Raw genomic sequence first — 9,048 nt, forward strand, 5'->3', positions numbered from 1 at the left:
GATTAATAGGCTTCATTTTGTCATATTGGTACATGCACATGGCATTTGTTATTTTTACCCTTTCCATCATTCCCTTGCCCTGCCCTCTCCCAGTTTCACATTTGGGGGTCCAATGTGTACACTTTGCTCACCCTTCCATTGCCCACCCTGTTATTTCTCCCTCCATTTTCTGGTCCTTTTTTTGATTGCACATATTCAAGGAAAACACACATTTTTTGTCTTTTGGCATATGAATTATTTTGCTCAACATGATGGACTTCAGATCCGCCCATTTTCTTGCAAATGACAGGATTTCACTCTTCCTTGGGGCTGAACAGTGCTCCATTGGGCGCTCGCAGTAGATTTTCTTCATGCATTCATCTGTGGATGGTACCCGTGCTGCTTCCATATGTCGGCTATGGTGAACAGTCCCAAGAAACAGCAGAGTGCCAGTGGCCCTAGAGTGCTCTGGCCTTCTTTCAGGTTATAGAACGTGTTTTCTTTTGTTTTTTAATTTTTTATTTGTTTATGTATTTGGTGCAGGGTCTCACTATGCAGTTTAGATTCATAGTGCTCCTCCTGTCTCAGCCTCCCCAGTACGAGGATTACAGGCGTGCACCACCACACCCGGTTCTGGTGGCCAGCAGTGTGCAGGGGCCTACGTGGCATGTGGTACGTGGGATCAAACTTAGGTCCTTGTGTTTGCCTACGCGGGTACTTGGACCACTGAGCTATCTTCCCGGCCCAGTACATTTTTTGTTCTGTTTTGTTTTGAACACTGCACTCATTTTATCCTTTTTGATCAAGTAAACCTGCATTTGCTCTTTCATTGTATTTATTTCCTTCTTTGGATTTTGCCTACCCTCAGGTTGGCAATGTGTTTCATACCGACTGCCAGTTCACATCAAAGCAGAATGGCTAACGCCTAGCTGAAGAACCGCTTCTGGGGCTGTCATCAAGCTCAGCAAAAGTAAAATAAAGTGCTGTCATCTCGTGTTGATGTCAGCCAGAGGGAGCGACCTGCCAGCCTGGCCAGTGCGGTGACATCCAAGCGCCTCTGACTTACTCCACCTACCAGGATCTCTCTTGGTCCAACCTATCACACATTACCACCCGTCTCTTCCCAGTGAATGTACTACATTACTGCTTTCTTTCTGGAGTCCTTTCCTTATTACTTTTTTCTTCTGCTTTCATGAAACTATCCCAGCTCTTTTAGCATGTACTAAGGAGTTAATACAGGAAAAATAAAAGGCTAACATGTCCTCTGTGTATTCAAAGTGGTTAGGATAGATATATAGTTGCATTCCCTTAATGAATAGAATGATTTGTTCTAATGGTGTTTGTAAATAGGATCTCAAGTCCGCATCTTGTACAGCAATTAACCACTAAGAAGAATATATGCAGTGTGGGGCTGGTGAGATGGCTCAGTGGTCTAAAGCACCTACTTAGAACAAGCTTAGCAAAGCACTGGGACCGCGGTTCAATCCCCCAGCACCACATGCCAGCCAGCCCCGCCCCCTGGTGGGCTGAGCTGGCCACACACACACACACACACACACACACAAATAAAAAAAAAAAGAATATATGCAGTGTGTTATTTGTTGAAACTGTACTTCCGATTTGATTTGAAACTGTCTCATTGCTGTTTATCAATAAAATTTTGAAAAAAAATAAAAAAATAAAATCAATAGTTACAGCAGAAAAAAAAAAAAAGGCTAACATGTCCTGATTGTAAAAATCAGTTTATTTTGAGAAAGAGTTTTGTTATGTAATCCAGGCTGGCCTTGAACTCACCATGTAGCCCAGGCTGGCCTTCAACTCACGGCAATCCTCCTGCCTCAGCCTCCCGAGTGCAGGGATTACAGGTGTGCCCTGCCATTCCTAGCTCTTTTTAATCCATGTTATGGTCTGTGTCTGAATGTCTCCCCAGAGCTTCCTGTACTCACAGGTGGGGCTTTTCAACAGTGCTCAGATTAAGAGTCCCCCACTCTGGATGTGGATGGCACCACCCAAAGGGCAGGTAGCCCGGATGGAGTATAGAGAGACAAGGGCTGGCTGCTGCGGCAGCGGCTGTTTCGCTTGCTGGCTGTTTTGCTGCCTCCTGTCTGCTCTTCATGGACCATTTCCTCTCTATGACAGCCCTCTGCTGCGCCACCCTACCTTGGAGCCAGCTGACTATGGACTGAAGCCTTCTCAGACTGTGAGCTGCATCAAACATTTCCTCCTTTAATCAGGTATTTTGTCCCAGCAATGAGAAAAGTGACTAAAACAATCTAGTTGAGTTTTTGACCCACAGAATTATATGGCATCAGTAACCAAGAATTTCATGGAACTTATTGATAATGGAAATCTCAATACTTGTGATTTAAACATACTCACAAAATTGACAATCTAGCTAAGTGAGGATACAGCTAAGTGCTCTAGCATATGTGGGGCCCTGAATTTGAACCCCAGCACCACATATACACACACAAAACATAAAAAACAAAAGAAAATAAACATATACTCATGTGCATGCACACACACACAAAAAAAAACCACCTCGGCACCAGGGAGATGGCTCAGTGGAATATGCGCTTCCCTGGCAAGCGCAAGGGCCTGAGTTCAATCCCCGGTTCCGCAAAAAAGAAAAAAAACAAAAACAAAAAAACCCCACCTCTTTATTTTTTTTCCACTTGTGTATTTGGTTAGGGTCTCACTACACAGCCTGGATTCATACTGATCCTCCTGTTCTCAGTCTCCCCAGCTCTGGGATTACAGGTGTGCAGCACCACACCTAGACTTCTTGCTGGCTCAGCACACCCCAGGAACAGGCCAAAAAACCTCTTTATTCTCTGAGTGTGAATATTCTCTTTTCTATGTTTTCTGTTTTGTAGCTGGGCTTCTTTCCCCTGCTTAGGACAAAGTCTAACCATTTCAAGTGTTCATTTTCATTATCTTTTCCCTACATACAATACAGTTTAATATTGCAAAGTTGGGCTAGGGAGATAGCTCAGTGGCATAAGTTCCTGCCTGGCAAAAGCAAGGTCCTGAGTTCTATCCCCAGTACCACCAAAAAATAAAAAGAAGAAAGAAATATTGCAAAGTCATCTGGCTATGAAATCGATGATTAATTCCCAGAGCTCATCTTTCTTGATCTACCTGAAGCCCTTAGAATAAGAAACTATTTTGTTACCTGAGAAACAAATTTCTTTATGTTTTGAAATGCATACACATTGTGGAATGGCAACATTGGATTAACTAATATATGCATTAGCACATACAGTATTTTTTGAGATGAGAATCCTTAAAGTTTAGTTTTAGCTATTTTCAAAATATAATTCACTGTGGGTTTTTTTGGTATGTATTTAATACAGGATATCATTACCCAGATCAGACTCACAGTGATTCTCCTGTTCTCAGCCTCCCAAGTGCTGGCATTACAGGTGTGCACCACCACGCCCAGTCTCAGTGGCCATCTCAGTGCGCCCCAGGGGTGGGGCTGGCATGGCATTCCAGGGAACACTGGTCCCTGAATCTGCCTAAGCAGGCATTTTAATCTGTTGAGCTATCTGGCAAGTCCCATCACTGTTATTAACAGTAATTACTACATTACAGAATGGATATCTTGAACTTCTAATTAGAGCTTTATATCCTTGACCAAGCTCTCCCCTAATGCCCACCTCCCCCAGATCCTTAGCAATCACTATTCTTTTATTTGCTTCAATTAGTTCAATCATTTTATTTTATTTTATTTTATTTATTTATTTTTTTAAATTTTTTTCCATTTATTTATTTATTTAGTGTGTGTGTGTGTCGCCAGCTCAGCCCACCAGGGGGCGGGGCCGGCTGGCATGTGGTGCTGGGGGATTGAACCGCGCTCCCTGTGCTTTGCCAAGCCCGCTCCAAGTAGGTGTTTTAGACCACTGAGCCATCTCGCCAGCCCAAAAGTTCAGCTCTTTTTTTTTTTTTTTTTGCGGAACCGGGGATTGAACTCAGGCCCTTGCACTTGCCAGGGAAGCACTTATTCCACTGAGCCATCTCCCCAGCCCCAGTTCAATCATTTTAGAGCCCAAATTCAAGTGAAATCATGGGTATTTGTTTTTCTACACCTGGCTTATTTCACTTAACACTATATCCTCCAGAATTATTCATGAAGTCACACATTCTAGGAGTTCATTTTTACTCTTTCTTTCTATTCATGCATTTTAGCTATGCAGAATAGTGGGTTTCATTGTGGCGTATTTGCACATGCATATAACATTTGCATATGTGTATATACACACTTTGATAATCTTCATCCCATTGCCTCCCTTCTCCTTTCCTCTCCCCTCTCCTCTGAACACCTGCTCTTCTAATAATCACTTTTTTTTTCTGAGACAGGGTCTCGGTGTGTGATTCAGGGTGGCCTTGGACTCACGGGGTAGGCCAGGCTGGCCTGGAACTTGTGGCAATCCTCCTGTCTCAGCTTCATGAGTGCTGCAATTACAGGTGAGCATCACCATGCCCAGCTCACTCTCCCTTCTGATGCCCTGAAATGTCTTTAGAAACATTTTTTAGAGCCAGCAAGATAGCTCAGCAGACTAAGTGCCTGCTTGAGAATGCACAGGGACCAGGGTTCAATCCTGGGTCCCGCATGCCACGCAGGCCTCATCCCTGGGGCTCACTGATACAGCCATTGAGACTGGGTGTGGTGGCGCACACCTGCAATCCCAGCCCTTGGGAGACTGAAAATAGGAGAATCACTAAGAGTCGGATCTACATAGTGAGACCCTGCAGATCCTGTAGACCCTGTACTAAATACAAAAATAAAAATAGGGCCAGGGAGATGGCCCAGTGGAATGAGCGCTTCCCTGGCAAGCGCAAGGGCCTGAGTTCAATCCCTGGTTCTGCAAAATAAATAAATAAATAAATAAATAAATAAATAAATAAATAAAATTTTAAAAAAATAAAATAAAAATAATAAATAAAACATTGTCCTTGGAGGTTGGGTGCTAGGACAGAACCCAGGGCTTGGTGCATGCAAAGGTCATGGTCTAACAGGGACTTACACCCCCAGGCAGATGTTGTCACTTTTTCCGTTCAGTGTCTTTTGCTATTGAATTGTTTCTGGTCCTGACATATTTTGAATATTAGATTTTAATTAGACATAGACACATGTTTTGCAAATATTTTCTCTCATTCTGTAAATCCACAGATTCTTGATTGCCACAGATTTCTAGTATTTTAAGGCTATTTGGAATTTGTTCAAGTTAGGTATGGTAAGACAGACATGGAAATGATTGCATAAAGAATGTTTATTCTTATGGAGCCCTAGAAATACGAGGTGAGACATGCCATCAGGAGTCACCTGGGGAGAGCCGGCCAATTAGCTCAGCGGATTAAACGTCGGCAATCTGGTGCAGGGGCCAGGGGTTGGATGTGCCCTTTCCAGCTCCACCCCCGGGGCGTGCTGAGAAGGCAGTTGAGACTGGGCGTGGCGGCATGTGCCTGTAATCCCAGCTCTTGGGAGGCTGTAAACAGGCAGATCACTAGAGTCCAATCTAGTAGTGAGACCCTGGACACTCTGCAGACCCTTCCCTAAAATACAATAAGTAAATAAAATAAAATTAAAATAAAAAAGAGGGGCCGGGGAGATGGCTCAGTGGAATAAGTGCTTTCCTGGCAAGGGCAAGGACCTGAGTTCAATCCCTGGTTCCACCAAAAACAAACAAACAAACAAACAAACAAACAAAAAAAGAGTCACCTGAGGAAGCTTCAGGACTGGCTGAGCGGCAGAAGGAGTGAAGGAGTGAGGATAGGGCGATGTGGAAAAGAGCATTCATTTTTCACTTATTTTGAATTGATTTTGTGAAAAATATTTGCTATTTGTCTAGATTATTTTTTCACGTGAAACAGGCAAAGCATGATAGACAAGTGTGTTAGTTGATACATTGTGTCACCTTGGCTGAATCAGCTCTCGTAGCTCTCAGCATGGGGGCCTCGTCATGCAGGTGGGAAGGGCCCAGGAATTGAGAAAGGCAGGAAGCCGCCCTGCTTGGTTTCCTGCCGCCCGCCCCAATTCCGTGGAGAAGTCCGGGTCTTTGGTCTTTGGAGGAGTTTGATCTTGGCAGCCGTGCCACTTTGGAGGAGCTCAGATCTTCACTGTGGAGCACTGATCTTCTGATCTTTGCAGTCAGCGCAGAGGGAAGAGAGAGGCTTGATGGACGCCGCCGCAGCTGCTGCTCCTCCTCTGCTCTTCATTGTTTTCTGCCGCATGAACTGCTGTTGTTTGCCTTGGAGCCAGCGGAATATGGACTGAACCCTCCAGTAACTGTGAGCTGAATAAACCTTTCCTTCCTTCATTTTGAGTTTTGGGTATTTGGCCCAGCAACGAGTAAAAAGTAACTAAGACAACAAGTTTAGGATTAGCTGATCTGAATGATTTCCGTGGGCTCTGGGGCATGGGCACCGTCTCTTGTCATGAGGTTCCTGAGCATAGGGTGATTAGGGTGAGGGGATGGTGGCCAGGCAGGCGAGAGCTTGATAAAGGAAGCGGTGGGCACCACTCTGAATTATTTGGTTTGCATTTGAAAGGTACAGCCCAGGGACAGTTTACTGTCTCTAGGACTTAGCCTACCTTGGGAAGAGCCATTGTATCAGGAGCAAAATTCTCCAGTCTGTCAAAGCCTCAGATTAGAGAAATCACTTGGAGATTACATGCAGGCTCATTGCTTTGTCATCTCTGTTTTCTTTCACCAAGTCATATCTCAATCCCAAACTTGTCCCTTAAACTCTATGCTTTTGTATCTAACTGCTTACGGAGGTTAGCATCTGCTCGCTTTATATCCAGATGTCCCCCCAAAGCCTCTTGGGCTCAAGGGGGGAGCTTTGGAAAGACCATTGGATTGCGTGTGGCTAACAGCATTACCCATAGAAGATGATTTCCAGTCAGAAGATGTGAGACACCAGGGACATGACCCGGAAGGGTGTCCCCCTCCCCAGCTCCTCCCTTGATCCTTCCCCCACGGTGATGTGAGCATCTTCACCCTCCACCACCTCCATCCCACCCCATCCTTACCCCTTCCCCACTGCCATGCTGTCTTTCCTTAGAGCCAGTAAGCTATGCACTGAAACCTCCACAAAATGTGAGTCAAAATGAAGTGCTTCTCATTTAACTTGTAGGTGCTGGGTGATTTGTCCCAGAGACGACAGAAGGAGCTAAGACATCGTCTATGTCTATGTTATACCTCCATTTTCACTAAGATCTTGATCCTTGAAAATCAGCTTGTTACTATCTACAAAATAACTTCTGGAGACTTTCATTGTGAAGAACTGACATCTTGACAATATTGAGCCTTCCTATTTGTGAACATGGAATATCTCTCTATTTACTTCTCTGATTTCTTTTTTTAAAAACTTTTGATTAATCAATTTATTTATTTATTTGGTATAGAGACTCACTATGCAGTTCAGACTTGTAGTGATCCTCCTGTCTAAATTAACTCAAAATGAACCACAGACTCTATGTGTAAAATAAAACTATTGGAAGATAATACAAGAGAAAATTTACATGATGTTGAGTTGGTGATCATTATTTAATATGTAACCAAAGGTGTCATCCATTAAAAAAAAGAGGTGATAAACTGGATGAAATTCAAAAGTTCTGACCTGAGAAAGCGACTGTCAAGAGAATGAGAACATAAGCCATAGATTGGGAGAAGTATTTCTAAAAGAAGACCTTTTATATGAGACAAGACCATTATTCAAAGTATTTTTTTTAATTCTGAAAACTCAACAATAAGAACACAGGCAATTTGGTTTAAAAATGAACCAAGGTCCTTAACATGTCTCATAAAAAATATGCAAATAGAAAGTAAGTATATGAAAAGATAATCCCTATTATATGCTATCAGGGAAATGTAAATAAAAACATCTACATATCTGTTAGAATTGTGCAAATCTACATCATTGGTAACATCAAATGCTCATAAAGATGACACATGACAAGAACTCACGTTCATTTTGGTAGGGAATGGCAAATGATACAGCCATTTGGCAGAGTTCACCATTTTCTTATCATATGGCCTAGCAATCTCTTTAATATTTTTTTTGGGGGGGCAGAACCAGGGATTGAACTCAGGCCCTTGCACTTGCCACGGAAGTGCTTATTCCACTGAGCCATCTCCCCAGCCCCAATCTCTTTAATGTTTAACCAAATGAATTTAAAACTTGCATTCACACACATACATGCAAAAAAAAAGAAAAACACTGTGGAGGAACTTTTTTTATTAGTGCATGTTTGTGCTACATAATGATTACATTCATCCTAAGGAGCTGGTACATGCACATACATCCCCTTACCTCCTTTTTAGAGGGATATACAAGGCATCGTTATTAATAATTGTCCAAACTAGGAAGCAACAAAGTTGCCCTTTGGTAGATACATGGATAAGTAGGCTGTGGTACATCCAATAATGGAATACCACTCACTGCTGAAAAAGACATGAGCTGGAAGCCATAAAATAGACTTGGAGAAACTTAATTTCATATTGCTAAGTAAAAGAAACCACTTTGAAAAGGCCACTGCTATAATTTGTTTCTTGAATGTTCCTAAACGCCTACATACTGAAGGCTTGGTACCTGGTCTGTGGCATTATGTGAAGATGTTGGCGGTTGTAGGAGGCCCTGTGGCAGGAAATTAGGTTACTCAGGCTGTGTGCTTGCAGGGAATACTGAGATCCTTGCACCTAGTCTCCCCTCTGAGCTTTCTAGTCACCATGACATGAGCAGCTTGAGCTACCATTTGCTCTTCCCATAATGCATTGCTTCACCTTGGGCACAGTTATGGTTTGTCCTGGATATCACTCCCAAAGCCTCATGCAGACATAGGGTTTGTTCTGGAGGTGGCTGAATCTAGAGTGTGTGATTGATTGGTAGTGCAGCAATGGGATTAAGGGTCAGCGATTGCTGGATCAGCCCACTGATTGGATTGGCACCTTCCTAATCCCAGTAGATTTGATACAATATAAAGGGTAGAAAGAGCGCTCTCTTTCTCTCTCTCTCTCTCTCTCTCTCTCTCTCTCTCTCTCTCTCTCTGCCTTGGAGCCA

Source organism: Octodon degus, unplaced genomic scaffold (assembly GCF_000260255.1).
Source record: "Octodon degus isolate 3935 unplaced genomic scaffold, OctDeg1.0 scaffold00054, whole genome shotgun sequence".
NCBI classification, from domain to species: Eukaryota; Metazoa; Chordata; class Mammalia; order Rodentia; family Octodontidae; genus Octodon; species Octodon degus.